The sequence below is a fragment of the Bidens hawaiensis genome, unplaced genomic scaffold (genome assembly GCF_021521415.1).
Source record: "Bidens hawaiensis isolate Kalapana, Puna unplaced genomic scaffold, B.hawaiensis_p1.1 tig00010251_1, whole genome shotgun sequence".
Lineage (NCBI taxonomy): Eukaryota > Viridiplantae > Streptophyta > Magnoliopsida > Asterales > Asteraceae > Bidens > Bidens hawaiensis.
This window is the reverse complement of record NW_027491776.1, coordinates 428,444-453,700: the sequence shown is the minus strand read 5'-3', so window position 1 is coordinate 453,700 and position 25,257 is coordinate 428,444. Positions and strand designations below refer to the sequence as shown.

The following is a 25,257-nucleotide window of genomic DNA, read 5'->3' as shown; positions in this document are numbered from 1 at the left end:
AAAATATATTAAATCTTAAAACATCAAAATAATATTTTTTTATTACATGAACCATCTATCAACTATTTAAGTTTTTGTTTTCTACACCAAACACATCTATATCTTTTGCCAGTGCACGATAAAAAGGATAAAATATTATTCTGGTCTTGAAATAAATTTTGATTTTATTTTATCAAATAATTCTTATATATAACATTTTTATATATATTTTTGTTATCAAGACTTTCTGTTATATATATTTAACCAATGATAACTGTAACAAAAATTAAAGTTTCAGTGAGTTATTGTTGTATAAAGTATAAACTACAACAACCTGTCATACCAAATTCTCACAAGCTTTTTATCAATTCAGAAGTTACAATATTCCAAATGTCCTGTGACTATTTTTGTCAAGCTAAAAATATCTATTATTCAAATTACAAATTCCAATATTTACCATCATGGCTTCATGGACTTAGAAAGATGATTTATATGCCTAAATAAAATAACCAAATGATATTAGAAAGTTTTTATTTTTAAATATTATAATATAAATATTACGTTATTTAATCTTTTATGACAAAAAGGTTAATACTTAAAACTTGAAAGTAATAAAGTCATCAGCTATCATATGAATTATTTATTAAAAGTATCTTATCAGCTAAATATTCTAAAATGAATATTTAACTATGAATATGATTTAGTTTTGTTACGACGAAAATTGCGTAGGTACTTCGTACGGTTGAGGTGCATAAATCGGGTTTTTTAAATACCTGGGTTCGGGTATGACCGGGTATTGGAAAATCGGGTATTGGTAATACCCGGGTCGGGTTCGGGTCAGGGTATTGTCTCTAAAAACCATACCCTATGCATCAGGTTCGGGTCGGGTATAGAATCGGGTATTCTAAAACCGGGTATTTGAATACTCTATTTTCGGGTATTGAAAAACCCTATTTTTGGGGATTTTTTTGGGTTTCTTTCGGGTTTTTTTCTGATATAGATTGGATTTTTTTTAATGGGTTATAATTTGAGGGGTATTTTCTGGTATTTTTCAGGTAATTTCGGGTATAGATCAGGTATTTGAAAAACCCGATTTCAGGTATTGGAAAAACCGGGTTCCGGGTATGGAACTGGTTCCGGTTTTTGGGTATTGCTTAGTATAAATCGGGTCCGGTTCCGGGTACGGGTTTTGGTACTAAAATGCATACCTTATACGTACCCTACGGGTAGGGTCAGGTACGGGTTCGAGTATTAAAAACCCGGGTATAACAAAAACCGGTTCCGGGTATTTTTTTCGGGTCCGGTTCCGGGTTCGAGTTTTTTGTGCACCTCTATCGTACGGGGCGAGTGGGTGACCCAATGACAAAATGTCACTACCGGCCGGTCCAACCCAGTCGTACGAAACCCTTCAGCGCGTCCAATTTATCCAGTTCCAGGTTAAACCCACCCGTCGGAATTCAAAGATCCACTGGTGGTAAAACCCGAATGCTATCAGGATCAAACTAAAAATCACAACGGTCCTAGTTTTTCTTTATTGAGCCACATATACCCCTTTCAAAATGTTGTACAAGGGAGTGTTGTCTATGGGGATGTTAATTTCTTTTGTGTCATCTTTAAGCATGTATTTTGAATAATAATAATAATAATAATAATAATAATAATAAAGAGGCTTCTTGAGGATTACCGGTGGTGGTGGCACCGGCGGTGGCAGGGGGACTTGATGATGGTGCATTGATTGGTTACAGACTCACAGTTGTCACACCCCACCACTTCTCTTACCTATCATTTATCCCAACTCAAATTATTTATTACATTACTTTTCATGAATAAAAATATAAATTATATCTTTTAAATTGTTATGACTATAGGTGAAGAAACGTGGATCGGCTTACTAGTAGACGATCAACTTTCCTCGGGTATGAGTGTACTATATCACCGATGGTTTTCCAGAGTATGAATTCTTCCACCTACAAAACGAGCAGCACCGTGAACTTACCCCTCAGAAAGGGACAGAGGGGTCCTCTTTGGGGTAACCCTCCGGTGTGAGAATAAGATATTGTAGGAGAAGATAATAATAATCTGAAAGTGAGTAAGGATTTAGAATGTATTTTCTTGCTTACCTCCCCCTGTGGAGGTGGTGTGGTATTTATAGTGTTAGGGTTTTCAATGATTGGGCTCAGACCCAATTAGGGCCTTTTTGGCCTCCTCCTGTTGCTTCGCGCCACGTGTCCTTAGGACACCTGGTGCTTTTTCATTGATTATTCTCTGACCAAGGTATTTCACCTGACCCATGTGCAATCACGTGGTAGCACATGGGTTTTGCTGAGTTGTCCACCCTTCATTGGCAGCTGTCAACATCAGCATATTCTTTATTCCTTAAATGATACCTTCTGGAAGGTTGTCTGATGAGCACAATCATGGTTGTCCTTATCCTGATTTGGATAAGGACGTGGTTGATTATGTGCATGTGTGATATGCGCCTATCCTGGGGATGCGCGAGGTCTTCTCTTTATTCTCACGCGCAGATGTTTCATGCGCAGATGTGATATGCGCAAGCATATGTAATATGCGTGAGCATATGTGATATGCGCCACGCGCAGATGCGCCACGCGCAGATGTGATATGCATGAGCATGTGATGCGTGAGCATATGTGATACGCGCCACACGCAGATGCGCCACGCGCAGATGTGATATGCGTGAGCATATATGATGCGTGCGCATATGTGATACGCGTGAGCATATGTGATGCGTGAACATATGTGATATGCGTGAGCATATGTGATATGCGCCACGCGCATAGGTTTTGGCTTTGTGTCTTCATGACATCCTGATTTCAAGCCTCTTGTCTATATCTTGTGGGTTGACCCGCCCCGCTCGATGTTAAGGCGGGTGCATACCTCTTCAATAGGTTTATAATTTTATATCCTAAGTTTTTTTTCACTAAATGCAAATCACTAAACTGAAAAGTTTACATGTCAAATCAATGTCTATAATTCCCGGTGCCTTTGGCAATATAATAGAAACTTCAACAAAAGACTTTCGTTTAGCGGTAACAGAGAGTTAGATAAACAAATTTATTAATTGAGTCTTATAGGTTAAAGTATGTAATTTAAAAGTAGAGTTCGAAAGTGCATGGGTTGCTGTTTATAAATTATATATTACAGTTTAATCTTTCTAAAATGAATTTTTTAATGTTTGTATTAAATTTACAATTTTTCATTCACGGAGCTAAAGAGGCAATATGATCAAAACCAAAATGGTCTTTTATGCAATTACCTCATAGAAAAAATAAAATAAAATGACAAATGTGCCGTCATAGGGAATGCATGTGAAGGTACTAAACCCCGAAAACGAATACGAATAAGCATGAACGTTGTGTGATAAACGTACAACTCGCTCACAAATTAAAAGATGAAATAACAATATAATAAAAATTTAACTGAGGTTAACCATGGGTATCCAAAAAACCGTAGCTGATTTTTGGTTAATTCATTCTTCGGTTAGTTTCGGTTAAAGATTCGATTATTGCTCACCTCTCATAACGTATTCTTTTACAAAGGTGTTCAGGGGGTGTTTGGGATTTGCTTATTTTCACCAACTTATAACTTATTAACTTTTTGAAAAAGAATAAGGTGTTTGAGATTGCTTTTGATGTGAGAGGGAAAAGTTAATAAGTTAAATTTTTGTAACTTATTAACTTAATGAAAAATTATAAGAAGGTAAAATAAGGAATCCCAAACACCCCCTTATTATTCAGTTTGAAACTGATTAAAGCAAGCCAAACCAAAACATGAAAAAAAAAATCAAACCGAATTCTTATTTGATTATTTAGTTTCGGCTGTAGCCATAACTATATTAGAATATCGCTTATTCTGTAACCAATTATTGATCAAACGGTCAAATTCGGTAACTTCCAATACACAGCTACCGTTTTGACCAGGTATTTCCGTTCTAGGGAGAAATCTAATACCAGGTTTGTGCAGAAACCGGTTCCGATTCAGGTCCAAAACCGGGTATTGTCTATATGTCTAAATGTTAAATCCAGTTAATCAAATAACCCATTTAACCATTTAATAGATTTTAAGCCCAAACCTACTTTTACTTACATTAGGCCCAGCTATTCAAATCCCAGTTAAAATTTTATTATCCCCAAACTAAAACCCTAAATGACGAAAACTTGAATCAATTTCAAGGTTTTGCTGTAGTAATTGAATTGAGTTTCAATGAGGAAGCTTAAGTTCCATGAGAAGAATCTGCTGAAAAAAGTTAACTTTTTGGAACGGAAACGCGAATGCGGCCACCGTGAAGCTCACGTCATGCACCGCTACCATGCCACCGGCCGTGACGATTACAAAAAGTAACAATCTTTCATGTTGTTTTCACGACGCTTGTGATGCTTTTGACTACCTTGTGTTTTTCTTTTCTTTTTCTGTCAGTCATCTTCATATCTTTGGAGACACTCCTCAACTGATGTCTTTCTTTACTTGATTTCTTATTGAACATTTTCATCGGCAAACTTAAACAATAAGTCCAGGGTAACGTTTGTGACTGAAAATTTCTTGGAGTTAAAAAAGCTTGTCTTTATTTTGTTTGGTGATTTTAAACCTTTTAGTTTTTTACCTTTTTGCCGCCTCCTGATGGACCATCTTCAAGGCTTGCATCAACAACAACAGTTAAGCTTTGGCTTGGAACCTCTTCCTCTTCAGCACCCAGGCTTGTATCAGCATTTACATTATCGTATTGGCCTATATTGTTCAGATCTGGGCCTTCATCTAGACGCCCACTTCCAAATGGTGTAGTAAGTGTAGAACATGCATACAACTCAGAAAGGTCTGCCGCAGTAAGTCTATCATAGATGTCGAAAATGAAAACAATATTACCCTGATCTTGTTGGTTGGGACCGAAATTGATACCAACAACTTACTGGTTGTTTTCAGGGTCGAAATTTATAATAGGAGGATCTTAGGTGTTGGAGGTCAACATGAGGCATAACCAACCCAAGCACAAGTGTTTTTCCCCTCACTTATTCCTCACGAGTAGACACTATGCAATCATTCGACCATACATATGGGCAGTTAGAGTGACTAACCATGACCGAGGGTGTCAAACCCAACAGTACTATTCATAGAATCCCTGACTAATACATAGCCAGTGGTTATAAATAAGACGATAAAGTGAATATCCCGAGCTCCAAACAGTAACTCGTGTAGGGCTGACAATTGGGTACCTGTTTAAGACACGATAAGACATGTTAGTAAAAAAAAGTAAGGTATGTCATTTTTTTAAATAATTGAAACTAATAGGCTAGACTCTATCATTTTTCCCTTATTGGTACATGAAACTTAAAACTGTATTATAACCATGGCATATAAAATAAATAAACGAGTCGTATTCATGTTTGATACTTGTGTTAAACGCGTCATTTCTAACCTATTAAACCCGTTAAGACACGAATTTCCAGCCCTAAACTCATGTAAACATAAAGGTCTGGTCTTGTTTTTTAAATCATCATATATAAAACGAGTATGTGTATGTTTTTCCCCCAAGATATAAAACAATAAAACGAAAAAGGGGCCGCGAAACTCACCTAGGCCCCGGTGACTGATGATAACGATTATGAAAAGTCTTGATAGAATCCAACATGCGTGCGTCCTAAGACAATCATGGGCTCTTTCAAAGTTTGTACGACATATTTAACAGTTATGCTAGTTTATGTAATGTTCACCCAACACTTATACTTTCACGTGATTCGATTCGTTGGTGACATGATTATGTTTCCTTTAATTTTACACATTTATACTTGTGATAAATTTATCTTAATCTTAAATATATATAAACGACTTTAAAAGCTCTTTCGTTGGTTTCTACATTCTCTCAAGCCACCAGATTGCTTTATTTGTAAATGGAGGCTTCTCATGCATTTAACCCGAATTCACGGGTATGGGTCTCACCAAACCCAGATAACCCTTAAACGGGTTATAACATCTCATTACATTAAAAACTAATTTCACCAAATATTTGATATGAAAATTATATAAAATAGAGACATACTAAAAATTAATATCCAATTTTTTAAATATATTATTTATAATTAACAAAGAATTTTATAGTAAAAAAATAAGCGGGTCATGAGTCTCACCAAACTCAGATAGCTTTTAAACGGATTATAACAACTCATTTATTTGTGAAACTCTTTCATCATTAAACACTAAGTATATAATTAACTACCTTACAATAAATAAAATTGAATTAAAAAAATATATAAATATTATAAATGAAAAATAAAAACAACCCCTGTAATACGGAGGATAAAACCTAGTAGAATATATATCCATTATACTTCATACCATTTGGTGGTCCATTAACAAAGACAAAGCCTTTAAACATCATGGTTTGGAAGGGAAGGTTTTGGGTTTCATGTCCTAAAGACTACAAGGATTAAAAGAAACTCTTTGATAAATAAAAATGCATAAATAAATATAACTCGTATATTAATTTCTAACACTGTATTCTCGGGTTTAAAATACAAGAAAAAAAAATGATAAGATTGGATAGGAGAAGAAAGGAAAAAAAATTATATACTTAAAAGACATTCTTGAGTCAAAATAAAAGAAAAAGAAAAGAAATTGTTAATTACATTATTGAGTTAGATATGAAGGAAAAGATAGGAAAAAAATTGTAACTTTACAATCATGTCCTCATTCTTAAGTTAGATAGGAAGGAAAAGATAAGTTAAATTAGTAATATTGTATATGGCTATAAATTTTCTTTCAGAATCAGACCATATTTGGCTGGAAAGTTTTGAAGGAAAAAAACCCTAATTTTTCTTTCCATTCTCTTTCTTTTCTTTCTAAACAAAAACTCAAGAATTAAAAAGAAAAAATTTTCTTATCTTTTTTTTTCAAACCCTTAAATAAAAAACTAAAGAATGCAGAGTAAATGATGCATTATTAGTTAGATAGGTGTTATGTTTATTTTAACTCGTTCAACCATACGGAGCTCATTATTTATTGGTTAACTTATAGGAAGAGTGACATGAAGACATGAACGACCATGACTTATAGATTGCTAGCAAGGTTAAACATCTTAAAACATGGTTGTTTAAAGTGCTTACAACTTTAACTCCTTGACGCGTATCCCCTTTTTTCTTGGCCAAGTATAGTAGCTCCAAAGACTCTAGTTCGCACAGCAAGTTTGCGGTAAAGTGAATGCCGATAACTATATTTATATCGAGCTTGTAAGGGTGTGTTTGTGGTGAAGTGAAGGTCAATAATGTAATGTGGTGAAGTGAAGGCCAATAACTATATTTATATCGAGCTAGTAAGGGTGTGTTTGGGTGAACTTTTCAATGTTGCTTATATGCTTTTCAAAAAGCAAATAAGCAAATAATTATGTTTAGGTATCATAAAATCACTTCTAGGTTTTGTTTTTTGTTGTGTGTTAAAAAGATGGTTTTCAGAATCAAGAAATCCAAGTCTTTTGTTTTACTTTTTGCTTTTCGCTTTTGGAATACTAAATTAAAAATGAGATTTTTACATATTTCTCCTTACTTAACACCATTAATTATATATTTCACCACACTTAAACAAGCAATTACATATTTCCCTTTTTCATATCAAATTACCAAGTTACATATATCTCTTACCATTAATAAATTAATTATAAAACAAAGTTATATTAGTAATTATAAACCCACATCATCAAATCATCTTCTCCAACCTACTTCCGGCAAGCTTCTGGCCATCTCATCACCTCCATAAATGACTGCCATCACTTTTTCCCTTTGAATCCCGCCGTCTCATGAACACTTTTTTTTATTATACTTGAGTTGTTTTTGTTGGTAATCTAAAACTTTTTTATATTGACTATTGATTAAAAAGTTCGATGTCGATTGGCTTATTAGTGTTTGATATGTTTGTCGTTACATCGATTTGGGTTGGATTGAACTTGATGAGATATGTAATTGATGCTTTAAGGAAGGGGATATGTGTAAATACTTATTTAATTATGTCATTAAGGTAAAACAGTTATTTAATTAGTTAATTTTAATGAAATTGGGAGATATGTAATATGTGTGGTTTAGGGAGGGAAAATATGTAATTGATTTTTAAGAGATAAGTAAATATATAATAAGGTAACTTAGCAAGGGAATATACATAAATGTTCTATTACAAATACCCGCCATTCTATTATCTATAAAACCAATAAATACATAAGAATCATAAAGTATACACATAAAGTCCCTCTAAACCTATGTGTTTACTTTATGAATGGAGGGCTTGGATTGGTTTTAAAGTATCCAAGGGATGATGTTTATGGCTGCAAAAAAGTAAGAAATGTGTTTGTTATTTCAGACATCCGAACCGATTTGTGTGTGGTTTGGTGTTGGCTTCGGGGTAGAAGAGAATGAATCAAGGGGGTTGTATCACTCGAGACAAAAAATAGGGGGTTCAAGTAGGGTCAGTGGGTTTTCTCACCTATAACTCTATGAGTGTGTTTTCTCCTGTGGATAGAATGAAGATAATCGGATGGATCGGTAACCTACAGTATCCAAATTAACCGTTCAAAAAAAATTTATCAATAGGTTCTAAGTCCATCTTACTTAAACTAGACTTGTCAAAAAAAAAATATATTACACATTGTGAACATAATAATACTTTTTTTTATTACATGATCAACCTTCTATCAAGAGCCATTTTCATTTTCTTGAAAAGATATATCAAGTTTTCTCCAACAAACACATCTAAATCTTTTACCCGATCACGTTAAGATACATTATTCAACCAATGATAACACTAAGGGTATGTTTGGTTGGAGGTAATGAAATGATGTGGGAATGGAATGGGAGAAGGAATGGAATGGACAAGGGAATGAAATGAATCATTACCATTCCTTTGTCTTGTTTGGTTAACATATAGAAATGAAATCAATTATTAATTTTTATTGTTTTGTATCCAAAAAAATTGTAGAAATGAAATAGAAATAATAAAAACACTCATATCTCAAAATACTTTTTAACCCAAAAAAAAAAACCCTACAATGGCGACGGTGGTAGCTCCGGCGACGAAAATGGTGGCGGTGGTGGTGGTGGTGTCTGCAGTTGGTGGTGGTGCCAATGGTAGTGGTGGTGGTTGTTGTTAGGTGGTAGTGTTGTTGAAAAAGTATGGTGAAGGAGGAATGGAATGAAAAAAAAGAAGGGGGGTGGGAAGGAATGGTTTTGATGGAATAAGATTCTATATGTAATGGATGATTCCATTCCATTGAGTAACCAAACACCACTTTTTTCATTCTCACGTAATGAATCATTCCATTACTACTGTCATTCCTGCATACCAAACGCTACCTAACAATAGTTAAAGTTTTAGTGAATTGGTTGTACAGACGAGTATTTGGTACCGAGTACCAGTAGCAGTATTCTTACTGTTCAGATTATTTCAGATTATTTGGTATGGTATTTGATATCCACTTTTTAAAAAATTCAATACCAGCATTTTTGGTACTGGTACAAATTCGGTACTAGTACCATAAAGTGTCGAATTTCTGTAACAACTACTGATGCGGTACCGATATTCAAAAACTCGATACCTACATTTCAGAAATTTGGTACCAGTTACAAATCGGTACCAATACTTTTGATTTGGAATCAAAATAGTACCGATCTCATTGTATAAGCTACAATTTCAGAAGTTACAATATTCCAAAGTTTTTTTCTTTCCTAAATGGTTATCACTAAACTGAAATCATATGTCAAATAAATCAACGTCTGTAATTAACACAGGCGCTTTTAGCAATATAAATTATATAATAGAGATTTGACAACCCAGATTTTGTTTAGTGGTATGTAATTTAAAAGTAGAGTTTGAAAGTGTATGGGTCACCGTATAAAAATAATTTAATTAATAAGGAAAGTTAATAGAGACTAAAAATGTATAATATCGGGATGGGTACATTTTTTGGTTATGTAATTGAGTTATTATAGTTTTATATCTTTTTGAGATTTTTTTTTTTAAATTTGGATTAAGTTTGCAAATTTTCATTCTTTGGGACAAAGTTGCAAATATAATCAAATCATATGAGCCATTTGTATAATTAACTCCATAATGGAGGAAAAAAGGCCCTCCCAGTCATTATGATGAAATAACATGTATTGGTACCAGTGAAAATACCAGAGAAAAAAAAATCAAAAACATGAATAACAAATACATGTACCGGTTGTGTACAATGGGTACCGGTATTTGATATAAATTTTACAAAATAATGAGCAACCGAATCGCATGACCAAAACCAAACCCCCTAGTTTGTTACATTCATCATTACATAACATACTCTTTTACAGAGGTATTCATTATTTGGTTTGAAACCAAATAAGTCAAAAAAAAAAGAAAAAGACAAAATCTTATTAAGTCATTTAGTTCGGGGCAAATAGTTCCCTCGCTTTTCATCCCGATTTTCAGTTTCTCAAAATGTTAAATTTGGTATAGGTTTACAAATCAGGTTTTTTAAGAACTGGTTCCAGGTTCGGTCAACAAAGTCAAGGACCAGGTCGGTAGCAACCAGTTTTGTGTATGGTCGGGTTTTTGACCAGATTTTTATCCGGTTTGGACCGGGTAAAGATGAAACTGAATCTGGTGGTTCTAGTTTGGATCAAGATCCGGAACTGGGTTTTATGCCAAGTCTAAGTTTCGATTAACCAAACATAACTTAAGATATATTCTAGGCCAACGTGTAATTACAAAACTAGCCCAGCTTAGCTCAGCCTAGCCTATTACAAAGTCCATTACAAATTTAATATGATTGTTTGAATCAGGTACTCAAGTTTGTGTAGAATGTCATTCTTGAGTTATGGGAATGAGGTCGGATATAAAGTTGATTGGTGTGTTTTTGTATTTTTAAAAGATGTTTTAGTTGGGCCGACATACTATGAAGTTACCGGTTATGGGCCGGGTAAACCAGTTTCTAATCCGGACCACATTAACAAAAAAACTGGTTTGAACCGGTCAGGTAATATACATCAGTTAATGCCGAAAACATCGGATATCGGTCAATGATCGATATATGAGATATTGGTTATCGCAATGAGATATCCGTGGGATATCGGTAACTTTAATATCATGTAAAATTCATATATATAGCAATTTAACACTAATAATTCAGTATAGTCTCCTACCATTAACAAATTAACCTTTTGCAAATTGCAAAACACTAACAATCGTAGCAAGTAAGAATAGATTAAGACTTAAAACATTAACATTGAACACTAAAAGTTGATAATTAAGACTTAAAAAACTGATATCGATCAAGTATTAGTCCAATATCGGTCAATATCGTTGATATTATCGGTACTGATATATTGACTTATATATCGCCAAGGGACCGATAACCGATATATCACTGATATATCGGCGATATCGACTACATGGTATACCAGTTCATAGTCTCATTCACTAAAACCGGTTTCAGATCCGGTACAATTTATAAAATTTGCAACAAAAAAACACTGATATTCTTTAGCAAGAAATTGGATGGAAAGAAAGAAAAAGAAAGAAAAGGAAAAGGAGAATGAATGGAAACCTTTCTTTTATTAAGTAAACTCTATTAAAAAGGAGAAGACAAAATGGCAAAAAAACGTCCTTTATGCTTGCTCGTTTTTTCAATAGACGTCCTTTAGCAAAAGAAATGGCAGAAAACATACTTCATGTTTCAAATCTCTTTCAAGTTACGTCCTTTGACACTAACCCAGTTAATTTTTCTCGTTAAATCTAAACATGTGCCAGGCACATGAGGGTAGTATTGTAACTTTACATATCATTTATTTAGTTAATATTTTAAAATAAAAGTATTAAAAAAATCTTTATACCCATCCACCAGCTTCCATTTCCCTAGCCGCCACCTTCATTACCGTCACCTACCTTTGCCACATCCCAATTCATCCACCGCCAACCATAAGCATTCGCATCCACATTGCCACCATCACCGGAGTTGCGGATATGTCATATATCAAGTTAAAACCATCCAGAGTTGCAGATCCATGGATTAAAAATCACATCGCTTACAAACTAATTCTTTAAAACCAACAGGAGTTGCAAATGCATACCTTGAGAAATGCTAATATTTTCACCACACCTTCACCGATCATTTTCTACTTTGGCTCATGAAAAGACATCAAAACAAGGGTTTCAATACATCTCACTCACAATTCTTGTAATTGTAAGTTCACGTCCTCAAACCCTAACCCCCAATTCCTAGGGTTTCGAAACAACGCGATTGCTTAAGCATCAAAAACTTGTTTTTCGACCTGGACTCGTCGGAAAACAGCGTGGAGCCACTCCATTTCTCTCGCATCGCCTGTTATTGTCATCATCTAAACACCCCGCTGTTGAATTTTGCCGGGAACGACCTTACAACCGAAGTCGTCGCGCGCTAGGGTTTGCGGCTGAAATCATCGTCGACGTCCTTTATACACCAAAAGTCTAAACGATAAATAGGTGGTTGATGGTTCGGGCTATGGTGTTTTAGGGTTAGGGAATGATGGCCAGATCTTGAAGATGGAAGATGAGAAAAGAGAAAGAGAGGGGTTGACTGGATTTTAATTTAAAATATATATTAAAGAAATAAATGATATGTAAAGTTACAATTACTACTCTCACGTGCATGACACATGTTTAGATTTAACGAGAAAAATTAACTGGGTTAGTGTCAAAGGACGTAACTTGAAAGGGATTTGAAACATGAAATATGTTTTCTGCCATTTCTTTTGCTAAAGGACGTCTATGAAAAAAAGGAGCAAATATAGAGGATGTCTTTTACCATTTTGTCAAAGGAGAATGAATGGAAACCTTTATTTTATTAAGTAAACTCTATTAACACAATGTAAATATTAAATTCGGTTAATCCATTAAAACCGATTACGAGAGTTTAGCCCAAGCCCACTTCTACTTCTATTTATAAACCCCAACCAAAACCCTAATTCAAGAAAACTTTAAAAGATCGATGAAGAAACACTAGTTGACCCCGGGCAGATTACGGATAATCTGGGGGTTAAATAGATGTTTCCCACGAGGGGTTATGCCCGGCAAAGATGGTTCTTCTAGTGACCTGCAAAACAGACACCGTGAGCTCGTCACTGAGAAGGGGGGGTACCTCCTTGTGACCACCCTCCGGCGTGAGAATCAGACTAGATTGCTCTTGAATATAAGTGTATATTAAGAGATTGCTAGAGAAGATAAGATGTGATAAGGTAATGTAATGTGTCCATACCATTCCAAGGTGTTGGAGTATTTATAGCCGAATGTAGGTTTCCAAGAAGGTACAGCCGGCTGAATAGTATTCCTGTTCTGCCAACTGTGGGCTACGCACATGTCATGCTGGTAGTTGGTGGGTAGGCAGCGGCTGATAGTGACCAGGCCAGCTGTGTACTATTCTTTTCCACCAACTGCAGGCTATGCACGTGCTACGACAGGTTGGTGAGTAGGCAGCGGCTAATAGTGACAGGGGTTGGTGAGTAGGCAGCGGCTGATAGTGACCAGGCCGGCTGTGTACTATTCCTTTGTCACAGTGAGCTGTCGCTGCTTTGGTCAGACCTTTTGTCCATACCTCGTCAGGTACAGTACAAAAGGTCCTCCAGTAGCGTACGGACTGGCTCATTTGGGCGGGAGTATTCCCGGCTTTGGGCGGGAGTGTTCCCGGCTTGCTCACTCCTTCTTCAGGTGACATTACTGAATTATTTAAGAGTTAAGTGCCTTGTGCGTGTAGCCTTGCTGCGCGGGTAGCCTTCCCTGATGGCTAGTATCCGTTACTGCGGGAACAGGCGGAGTACGTCGACCATTGGGAGGCTTTTCCTGCGGGAACAGCTTGCGTACTGCGCGTAAGGACGTCACGTCTCTGAGCATGGTGGGTCCTGCGTATCCAGTTGGTTTCTGCGCAGACGTCTCTCTTCAAGGTGAGTCTTGCGAGTTTAGCCTTTGCGCAGACGTCCCTGTTGAAGGTGAGTCTTGCGGTTTCAACTGCGCAGACATCCCTCTTTGAGGTGAGTCTTGCGGGTCCAACTGGGCTCTGCTGGGACCTACCTCTTCAAGTCCCCCCAGTCCAATGTTCTTCTCATGAATTGTTAATAAGTGAGGTGAACTTTTGGACTTAAGCATAGGGTTTTGAAAAGGGTTTAGTTTTAAGGTTTTCCATGGGGATTCTTCCCGCGGAAGTCCTAATGTCACATGTAGAAATTCCCGACTTTTCTGCTTGATCTTTGGGTATGATGCGGGTAGGTCTGTAACCTCCTCGCAAGTCAGGAGCGTTGAGTTCCACTTGTGTAGATTCTCCATGAGGTTTTGGTAGTTTTGAACATAATGATCAATTATGTTTAAACAACCAATTCCATCTTGGAGCTTCAAACAATCTAGTTCTCGACGTTCCCGCTATGCGGGGATGTTATTCCCGTTTCCGCAAGCATGGCCAAGAAGATCCTTTTTGGTTTCAATTCCCTGCGGAGTGCTAGGTATGTGAAGGGTTTCGCCTTGACACTGTACCCGCACTCGTCTTATAGTTACTTTACTTCCAAGGTATTCCTGGCTTCAATTCCCTGCGGGTGCTAAGTATGTGAAGGGTTTTGCCTTGACACTGTACCCGCACCCGTCTTATAGTTACTTGGTTGCCGAGGTATTCTTGGCTTCAATTCCCTGCAGGTGCTAAGTATGTGAAGGGTTTTGCCTTAACACTGTACTCGCACCTGTCTTATAGTTACTTGGTTGCCAAGGTAAGGGGTATAGTCCCGCTTACTTTTGAATCTTTTTTGAATCTTTTTGAAATTTGAAGAGTTGGTGAAAGGATAAGAACAGTCCAAACTGTTGAAACGTCGTCCGACGGTTTCTTCTGACAGTGTCAGGACGTGCAGGAAGTTATGGCGACGTGACAGTATATGGTCATTCGAGACGCTTTTTCAGGCGCGTGGGCGCGAGTTTTCGGGCGCGTGGCCGCGAAGTTTACGGCACGCGTCCTGTCAACAGTTGTTGCCAGCTTGCATATTCCACGTGTCATAGTTTCATTGCACCTGCGTTTTCCTATCTCTTCCGCATTAAATTCATCGCATTCATTGCGATGAGTATATAAAGGGAGGAGAGGTTGCATCTCAACTCACAGTTTCACCTCTCTTCTTCTTCTAAACGATTTCCTGCGTGACGTAACATTGTTTCTATGGTTTTACGCTTCCGCACTTATTTTCATTTAAACGTTTTTATGGTTTGATTATAACTAATGATTCCGATCCTGTTAGTTCACACCCTCTGACGGTAAAACTCCGTTAGTGGATTTTGAGGGTGTGACACCTTCACGCCTTCAACTATGAGGAGGCGGAATGGTTCTCCAAGATTTCCCGGGTCCAGTCTCCGGTTTACCGCTTTGCGGAGTCCGGGATGGTGATGCTCGGGATGAGCCGGGTGTGGAAAGATGCTGGGGCGGAGGCGCCACAGATTCCTATTGTCCTCGAATACGGTTTGAACTCTGTCCCTTACGGTATGGTTCATATCTTCTTGCTGATTTAGGGTTTTCCCGCTAAACTGTTTCTTTTTATTTTCAGAGGGAAACGACCTGCAATCGCTCCTGCATCCGCGGGAAGCTGATGGTCTGGCTCGGATGGGTACCCGTGCTCTTGATGAGAACGAGTTGCCCATCTTGAAGCAAACGGCGGATCGGTTTGTGGAGGTCTACCCGCTAGGCCACGAGATTTTGAGTGCCACGCGGCCAGGTAAGGAACTTTTTAACCCCCGCCCTCTCCATGCTTAAACCTCTGCTGGAGTTCCTCTAATCTTGTCATCTTCTGATAAGGAATCCGCAGATGGTCCTTTCTTGGTGAGGAAGAAGAAGGCTGCTGGCGCAAAGTGCAAGGCGAAGGTTGCCTCTACTGCCGATCCGGTGAATCGGTCTGACTCAGAGACCGAAAGCGAAGAGGTGGCGGGGAATCCTGGTGGTGATGAGACAACAGTCTCGGAGGTTGAGACAGCTGCCACTGCCGCGCGACCAAGTTCTACGACGGTGACCGGCGTGAAGAGGCCGGCTCCGTCGGGTTCGTCCCCGCTGGTCAGAACCTTCAAGTTGAAGAGAACTCGTAAGTATAAATTAATCTTACTCGCAATTTCTTTCCGCCATTGTTTTTAATATCTTGTCTTCATGCAGGCATGGATGCTACCGCATTCCAAGGTGATGCGGGGAGGAGCAGCTCTGGACCCATGACGGTAGGTTTGGTCAACCTACCCGAGGCGATGACCTAGGCTGCTGCGCCTGTTTGCAGCATTGGTTCAGTTGCTCATCCAATTGAGGCAACTGTTCCAATTGTGACGTCTCCGCCGGCTGTCAGTGCCATATTCACTGCGTCCTTCACTGAGCCGGCGGTGAGTTTTTCTGCGGGTTCCTTCGCAGCGGCGGCCACGGTTATGAGTTCACCTCCAGTGAGTTCACCACCGGTGGTCTCTACCGCGGCGGCTTCAACCGTGCCTCCGGCACCGGCGACTACTTTGCCCCCGGCCGGTTCAGCAGGTATGTTTGGGGCTTCTAGCTAATCTCTGCCTCCTTCCCACCTGCCTGACCTCTTGGATGGATATCCGTTAGGTTCAGGTGATGGGTTCGGCGGCTACCGGCCTGTTGTCGACCCTACAGGTGCGTAGGATTATTTTGGCCTTTTTATATATATATTTTTTTATATCATCTTTTCCCAACTGCTTTTTGTTTTTGCAGTGTCGGATTCGAATGAGGTGTTTGTTCCGCGGTGGAACATCCGCCGGGGAACCACCCTTCGGACGGCTGTGGATTGTGTCGAGTGGGCGCGCCACGCCGCCCCCAGTGGTGCACTGGGAGAAGCTATGTCGAGCTACCAAGAGGGTAGGCTGACAAACGAGCTTCGAATTCTCCTTGCCCGGATGCAGCCGCGCGTCGAGCTTCTTTGTCGTGAAAACGACAAGTTAAAGGTGGCTCGTATCCAAGAAGTAGCTCAGGCGCGGGCTATCCGGGAGGAGAACAGGAGACTCTCCGCCGTTGCTGCGGAGAAGGAGAAGGCCTTCAAGGCCCTCGAGGTTGAAGTTCAGGCCCGTCTCGAGGCACGTTCCAAGGCTACCCAAGCTGTTAATGAACAGCTTCGGTTGGCTAAGGAAACTGCACAGAACGCAACTGAGAGGGCCACCAAGGCTGAAGTTGTTGCTGAGCCTCTACGCGCTGAGAATGAGGAGCTTAAAGCCAAATTAGAGAGGCTCCAGCAGGCTCATGATGCCTTGGCCATGGAAGATGCCAAGAAGCTCCAAGAGATCTTGGACCAGAGGGGGGTGCTTGACCACACTGAGCGTAAGCTAAAGGGCGTCGAAGAGGCTGCAGCCAAAGATGTGTTGCTTGCCAACCTTACAAAGAACGAAGCCGAACGCGCCCGTAATGAAGCTCAAGCTGCCCTCCAGGAGGCTCTGGTTACCAAGGAATGGCTTCTACGAGAAGCGTTGTCGCAGGTATGCATAGCTTCATAATATCTTTACGCTTTTCTTTGTACTTAGAAAAGGTTTTGATACTTGTATTTTTGTTTTGTAGGTTGTGCATCGGGTCTTCACGGACGCATCATATGACGATGCCATGAGCGCAGCCCTCAACGCTTCTCATGAGGATGGGGAAAAGGCTGGCTTCCTGCTTGATCTAGGGTTCGTTGAGAAGGGCATCCCGCCTTCCAACTTCCCTTTATATGATGTGGATACTGAAGCTGTATATGACCAAGCAGTGAATCAGTATGCCGCCTTCCCGCACCCGGTGGTGGAGAAGGTGAACGAAGTTGCTGCTGCTGATGATGGGCTAACCATTCTCAAGACCTTCCTTGAACCGCCACAGCCAACTGATAGTGCGGGTACAAGTGGGTTTGGAGGGAGTGGCCCTGAAGCTTGATCTTTTAAATCCTTTCCCACTGTTAGGATAGATTTACGTCTTTGTATAGATTTATATTCTTGTAGGCGGGTAGATACCCGGCCATTCTTGTAACAGTTGAATTTTTATGGAATATAAATCTTTTGTGCGGGTAGGACCGTCACTCTTGCTTTATAAACGTTATACGACTTGCTCATGCATATTATAGTTTAATTTGGCACTTGTTTTGCCGCATAAACAATATATGTTCCGCTTGTGCATACTTTAGTTTAACTTAGCAATTTCTTAAGTACTTTGGATAAGTTAACCTTTCAACGTGGCAGATAATAGGTTAAAGTTTTGCTTCCTCTTTCGTGATTGTGCGGGTAAGACCGTCACTTTCACTTAGTAGGATGGCTAAACTTTACCTATATCTGACCTGCGTGGAGGTTTTCCTCATTTTTTCCTTAAGAGATTTTCTAAGTGTTCTGAATAAGTTAACCTTTCGACGCGCGATTGTCAATAGGTTAATGTTCAGTTTCCTCTATCATGATTGTGCGGGTAAGACCGTCACTTGCATTTAGTAGGATGACCAAACTTTACCTATGACTGACCTGCGTGAAGGTTTTCCTTATCTTTTCCTTAGAAATTCTTGCCGTTTTTTGTGTTTATGCGGGTTTTGCCGCCTTCCACACGCAACGACTTTTCACACTTATTTATGCGGTGAATACCGGCATATCAGTGTTTTGAATAAATTAACCGTTCGACGCGCGGTTGTCAATAGGTTAGTTCGGTTTCCTCTATCATGATTTGTGCGGGTAGGACCGGCACTTTCATTTAGTGGGATGACCCAACTTTACCTATAACTGACCTGCGTGAAGGTTGGCCGTTTTTTGTGTTTATGCTGGTTTTGCCGCCTTCCACACGCGACTTCTTCACACTTATTTATGCGGTGAAGACCGGCATATCAGTGTTTTGGATAAGTTAACCGTTTGACGCGCGGTTGTCAATAGGTTAACGTTCAGTTTCCTCTATGATGATTGTGCGGGTAGGACCGGCACTTTCATTTAGTGGGATGACCGAACTTCACCTATGACTGACCTGCGTGAAGGTTTGCCGTTTTTTGTGTTTATGCGGGTTTTGCCGCCTTCCACACGCAACGACTTACTTCCCCACTTATGTATGCGGTGAAGACCGGCATATCAGTGTGGAAAGTTCATAAGTATAAAGGTAAGATTATCAGCGTCAATGTGATAAGGAGAATCATTTCCATTAGAAGTGGCTATGGGCCTTTTCTTTACAAGTTTGGAATTGATCTACATGCAGACTGTGTAATTGAGCTCCCTTCCATGTTGTTGGGATGGGAGTGCCATCGAGCCGATATGCACCTGGTTCGGGATCTCGTTGTTTACGCAGTATGTAGTCTCCAACATTGAAGCTGCAGTTTCCTTCATGTATTCCCCAACCGGGGTTCTACACGCGTTGGCCTGCTCAGCATCCTTTACGCCACGAGGTGTGCGAGTTCTCCATCTCTGACGAATGTCTCGATGATGTCTTTCAAGTCTATGCATTCGTCGGTGTTGTGGCCTTTTGTCCTGTGGAAGTCACAGAATTTGCTCTGATCAGCGTTGTGACGCTCTCGGATTATTGGAGCCTTTGGCCATGGGAGCCTCTCGGTGTCGAAAATCTCGGTGACGCTTTTGGTGAGCGGCGTCCACCGGGGGTTCCGGTTCGACGACTGCCTGTTGTCCTTTCCGCCTAACCGAGGGTGCGAGTCGGATGAGGTGTCGAAGTTTACCCTTGACTGCCAAATACCTAGCTTCCTCTTTTTGTTTAGTCGGGCGGTAAGGACGTTATTTTCTCTTGTTTTCTGGGTGTAGAGGTTTGTGCTCTGGGGAAGATCTCTACCCAGTTGCTTTTCCGTTTCCGCGAAGCGTTTAGCTGCTGTCATGATGGCATCCCATGTGGATGGCATGCCATCTTTACCCGTTAAGGTGCGGATGAGCTCTGGGTCTTTCGCGCCCTGAATGAAAGCAGCGCGAACAAGATCTTCGCTAATATTGCCTAGACTTAGCTTCTTTGAGTTGAAACGAGTGATGAAGTCTAGTAAAGACTCATCTTCCTCTCGGATGCAGGTGAGGATTGTCCATTGCTCTTCAGTGTACTTTCTTTGTTGACTGAAGTGTTGGCTGAACTTCTGTTGGAAGTCTGCCCAATCATAGATGTGGTGGACCGGTAGACGGTCAAACCACGCTCTGGCTGCTCCAACCAGCGTCATTTGGAACATATAACACCACGTGGGTTCCGTCCAGTTGCTGACGGTTGCCTCCGCTATGAATCTGTTCAAATGATCGTCTGGGTCGGATATACCATCATAAGTGCCGATGTTGGACATCTGTTTGGCACTTCTCGGGGCGATTGCTTCCGCAATGTCCCTTGCAAACTTGGACGTTCCCGCATTTGCAGCAGTTGGTCTAAAGGTTTTGGAGAAGTCGCGTGGGTTCCTCCCCGCGTTCCTTGGTTTGAAGGTGACTCCGAAATTCCTTCTTGGTTGGAAGTCCGTTTCCTTACGCTTCCCTTTCGCCCTATGGCGAGGGTTTGCGTCGGTGTCGGATTCCTCCGAGTACTCGCACTCACTACTCATGTTGAGCTGTTGAGTGCTCCAAATTCGTCAGCCTGTTGGATGGAACGTAGGCGTTCGTCCAACTCAGCTTGGAATTCCTTCTGACGTGCTTCCGCCCACGCTTTAACTTGTTCAAGTGTTTGGCGGGGGAGCCTCGTCTGTTGTCTTTCCACCTGGGTATCAATGAATCCCAGGGGATGATTGTTTACTGCACTTGCTCCGGCTTGGGTAACCGGGGTAGTGTTCGTAAAATTTACTGCACTTACCCCGGCTTGAGTAACCGGGGTAGTGTTCGTAAAATTTGTGTACTCGCCGGTGTTCCTCCCAGTAGCTGGGGTTGTGATTTCCGGGGTTTCCTGGTCACTCTCTGGCCCTGGGACCGGAGTAACGTTAACCATCTTTTCGGAGGTTTTGAAAAAGCTGAGAAAATTAGTTCTAGCTTTTATGCACGGATGGCGCCAATGAAGAAACACTAATTGACCCCGGGCAGATTACGGATAATCTGGGGGTTAAATAGATGTTTCCTACGAGGGGTTATGCCCGGCAAAGATGGTTCTTCTAGTGACCTCCAAAACAGACACCGTGAGCTCGTCACTGAGAAGGGGGGTACCTCCTTGTGACCACCCTCCGGCGTGAGAATCAGACTAGATTGCTCTTGAATATAAGTGTATATTAAGAGATTGCTAGAGAAGATAAGATGTGATAAGGTAATGTAATGTGTCCATACCATTCCAAGGTGTTGGAGTATTTATAGCCGAAGGTAGGTTTCCAAGAAGGTACAGCCGGCTGAATAGTATTCCTGTTCTGCCAACTGTGGGCTACGCACATGCCATGCTGGTAGTTGGTGGGTAGGCAGCGGCTGATAGTGACCAGGCCAGCTGTGTACTATTCTTTTCCACCAACTGCAGGCTATGCACGTGCTACGACAGGTTGGTGAGTAGGCAGCGGCTAATAGTGACAGGGGTTGGTGAGTAGGCAGCGGCTGATAGTGACCAGGCCGGCTGTGTACTATTCCTTTGTCACAGTGAGCTTTCGCTGCTTTGGTCAGACCTTTTGTCCATACCTCGTCAGGTACAGTACAAAAGGTCCTCCAGTAGCGTACGGACTGGCTCATTTGGGCGGGAGTATTCCCGGCTTTGGGCGGGAGTGTTCCCGGCTTGCTCACTCCTTCTTCAGGTGACATTACTGAATTATTTAAGAGTTAAGTGCCTTGTGCGTGTAGCCTTGCTGCGCGGGTAGCCTTCCCTGATGGCTAGTATCCGTTACTGCGGGAACAGGCGGAGTACGTCGACCATTGGGAGGCTTTTCCTGCGGGAACAGCTTGCGTACTGCGCGTAAGGACGTCACGTCTCTGAGCATGGTGGGTCCTGCGGATCCAGTTGGTTTCTGCGCAGACGTCTCTCTTCAAGGTGAGTCTTGCGAGTTTAGCCTTTGCGCAGACGTCCCTGTTGAAGGTGAGTCTTGCGGTTTCAACTGCGCAGACGTCCCTCTTTGAGGTGAGTCTTGCGGGTCCAACTGGGCTCTGCTGGGACCTACCTCTTCAATCGATTTTAGGGTTTTGCTGCTAATCGAAGATGAGGAAATTGAAGTTTCATGAGAAGAAGCTTTTAAAAAGGTCAACTTTCTCGAATGGCCACGCGAAGGCGGCCACCGTGAAGCCCACGTCATGCACCGTTACCACGTAACGTGGTCCACGTTACCGGCCGTGACGACTACAAAAAGTAACAATTTTTATATGCTAATTATAATATCAACTTGTTGCGTTTTGTTAATTCACGCTTACTAATGATAATAATAATGATAATGATAATGATAATTAAATTAACATGTGTGTGGTTTGAATTAGGTACTCGGGTTTGTGCAGAATGGCTCAGAAGTTGGTTAATATTCTGAAGCAGATGGAACCGACAGACCCGTATCGAATCGAGATGACCGATCCGCTTCTTGAGAAGCTGTGAGTTTGTTGTTGTGTTTGTTAATTTGTTACAAGTTGAATGAGTAATTAGTTAATGGTTGTTAGCATTTGTTGATTATTGGATTGTGTTATTTAGTTTTGGTACCCTTGATTAGGATGTTCACGGGCCGGTTTCAGGATCAAACGGGAACAAAATCTGAGCTTTTGGTTTCTGGGTCTTTTGAAAACTGTTCGGTTTCGGTTTTATGGGTTAGGTTCGGTTTCGGTTTTACTAGTTCGGCTTGCAAATTTTGGGCCAAAAATAGCCAAAATAGTGAATTTGTTACAAGTTGAATGACTAGGGAGTTACTAGGCTAATAGTTTACATGTATAGATTATTGATTGTGTTATTTAGTTTTGTTGCCCTTGATTAGGATGTGCACAGGTCAGTTTTGGGATCGAACTGAATCAAAATCTGAATCTTCGGTTTTGGGTTTTTGAAAACTGTTTGGTTTTTGGTTTTATGGGTTTATGCTTTTCACAATGGGGTTGGGTCGGTTTCGGTTTCTTTGGTTTTACTAGTGAGTAATAATTTGTAGTTAACATGTGTAGATTATTGACTTTTGTTCTTTCAGTTTGTTACTCTTGAATAGGATGTAGGATGTACAGTTTTTGGCTCAAACCGAACCAAAATCTGAACTTATTGTTTTTGGATTTTTGAAAATGGTTTGGTTTCAGTTTTTTGGTTTTACTAGTTAGGCACTTAGGCTTGCAAATTTTGGGCCAAAAATATTTAAAATAGTGAATTATGGTTAAATATGTTAGGCACTTGTTATTTATTATAATATTATTTAAAATTATTTTTTTTCTGTTTGGCTTTCAGTAAGCCTAAACCGAAACAAAAAAATCAGTTTTTTGAAATGAAATAAAATCAGACCTTCAGTTTTTTATTGGAGTCAGTTGCGGTACAGTTTTTCTTTATTGGATTCGTCTTTCTTTTTTCGGTTTGGTTTCCGGTTTATGGTTGACGCAAAACCGATGCTAAATTGAAAAAGTGGATTTTTATAAAACATAAAACCAAAACGCCTATTTTTATTGGGTGTAGTTATTTTTGTTTGGTTTTTATTGGATTTGGTTAATCGTCGGTTCGTTTTTTACTGGATTCAGTTATTCGGCGGCTCGGTTTATTCTGTTTCGTGTAAACACTTGCGAGTGCTTCGAAAGTGTTCTTCTAATTGCATTCATTAAACCTGTGTTAATGCAGGTACAACATGGGTGTGATACCGTCTCAAAAAAGCTTAGCTTTGTGCGACCGCTTATCAGTTTCATCTTTTTGCCGGTAAGAAAGACGCAGTCTTTAAAAAAAATTAATAATCTTGCTTTTTATTCATGCTAACAATAATTGATATTATGATGATCTTAGGCGACGTCTTGCAACGGTATTGGTGAGGCTGAAGTTTGCCGAACACTTGAAGGAAGCTGTGACATATATAGAACAAGGACATGTCCGTGTGGGCCCGGAAACAGTAACCGACCCGGCATTTCTAGTAACAAAGATTTTATCACATGGGTTGATACATCCAAGATTAAGAGAAAAGTCATGGTGTATAATGACAAGCTCGATGATTATGATGCAATGGCGTAAGACAAATCCGAACCCTGATGAAAGTCTAATACGAAGGTACCAAAAGGCGCTTACTTGTCACTATATGTCAAGGATATTAGTTGTGTTGTCGGTTTTTGCTTATTCGTATCCTAAGGTGACGTGTTTTATTGTTAGTTGAAAGTTAATCACTTGGTTTATTGTTTACTTTGCACATTTTCTATGAGACCATTGGTTACGATACGTTTGTCGTCATGGTACGTTTTTGTCTTTGGGCGCAAACACAGGTTACATGTAAGCTATAACTTTGTATTACCTGACTCGTCTGCATGCTTACACAACAACACTAAAGTACTATTCGTAGCGAATGAGTGCTCTACTCGCTTTGACTCATGAGGGCTTGGGCTCGGGATTGGCTTGTTTCTTTAGTTTAAAAAACACACATGAACTCGAGCCTATACACACTCCTCAGGGCAGACGTTGACCTTTTGCCTTCACAATCCTGTCAAACTTGGATCATTTCAATAAGAATATAAACGATAGGAGTTAAATTATGTGTGTTGATTAACATATAGGTAACTAATCATTGTTGTACGTGTTTTAACCGACGATGTTACATATTTACTTTTACTTATATATAGTGATTTTTCCGCCAAAACAGGTACAAAATGATTATATAGTTTGTTGGGGTTATCGCTTCCTCTTTTTTTTACCCGGTACAAACGACAAAAAGTCATGATGCTTCTTCAACGCATCATCCATGTGCCTTTCTTGTTTATTTCTTTCGCAAAAGACACACTGCTCTTCTCCATCAGAAACATCAAGGCGGCTGACGGTGTCGGAAGGCCCAGTATGTCCTGAAGCCAAAAAAAGTGCTCTTGGGATGTACTATAAAATTTCAGCTTCCTCGCTTTAGCCACCGCCACCTTATCCGGAGTGCCTTCCGGCCTTAGGCCTGGGCTGGCATTAGAGGTGCACAAATCGGTTTTTTTGAAAAAACCGGTTCGGTTATTAACCGGACCGGTTTTTTTTATCCAGAAAAAAACCGGTTCGGTTAATAACCGGACCGGTTATTAACCGGTTTTTGTCAATGAAAACTCAAACCGGCCAAACCGGTTTGGACCGGTTTAGAAACCGGTTAGAACCGGTTATTAAACCGGTTTTTTTACAACCGGTTTTTAATAACCGGTCTAACCGGTTAACCGGTTTTATTTTTTTTTTTTTTTTTTTTTTTTTTTTTTTTTTTGCTTTAGGGTTTAGGGTTTAGGGTTTCGTTGTTAGCATTCTTTGCTTGGAAG

General features: G+C 40.2%; 1 pseudogene; it reads left to right on the top strand.

The window, feature by feature from the left end:
* The first annotated feature begins 4,203 nt into the window (after positions 1-4,203).
* Positions 4,204-24,040, top strand: LOC143534583 (uncharacterized; annotated as a pseudogene).
* Positions 24,041-25,257: the final 1,217 nt, after the last annotated feature.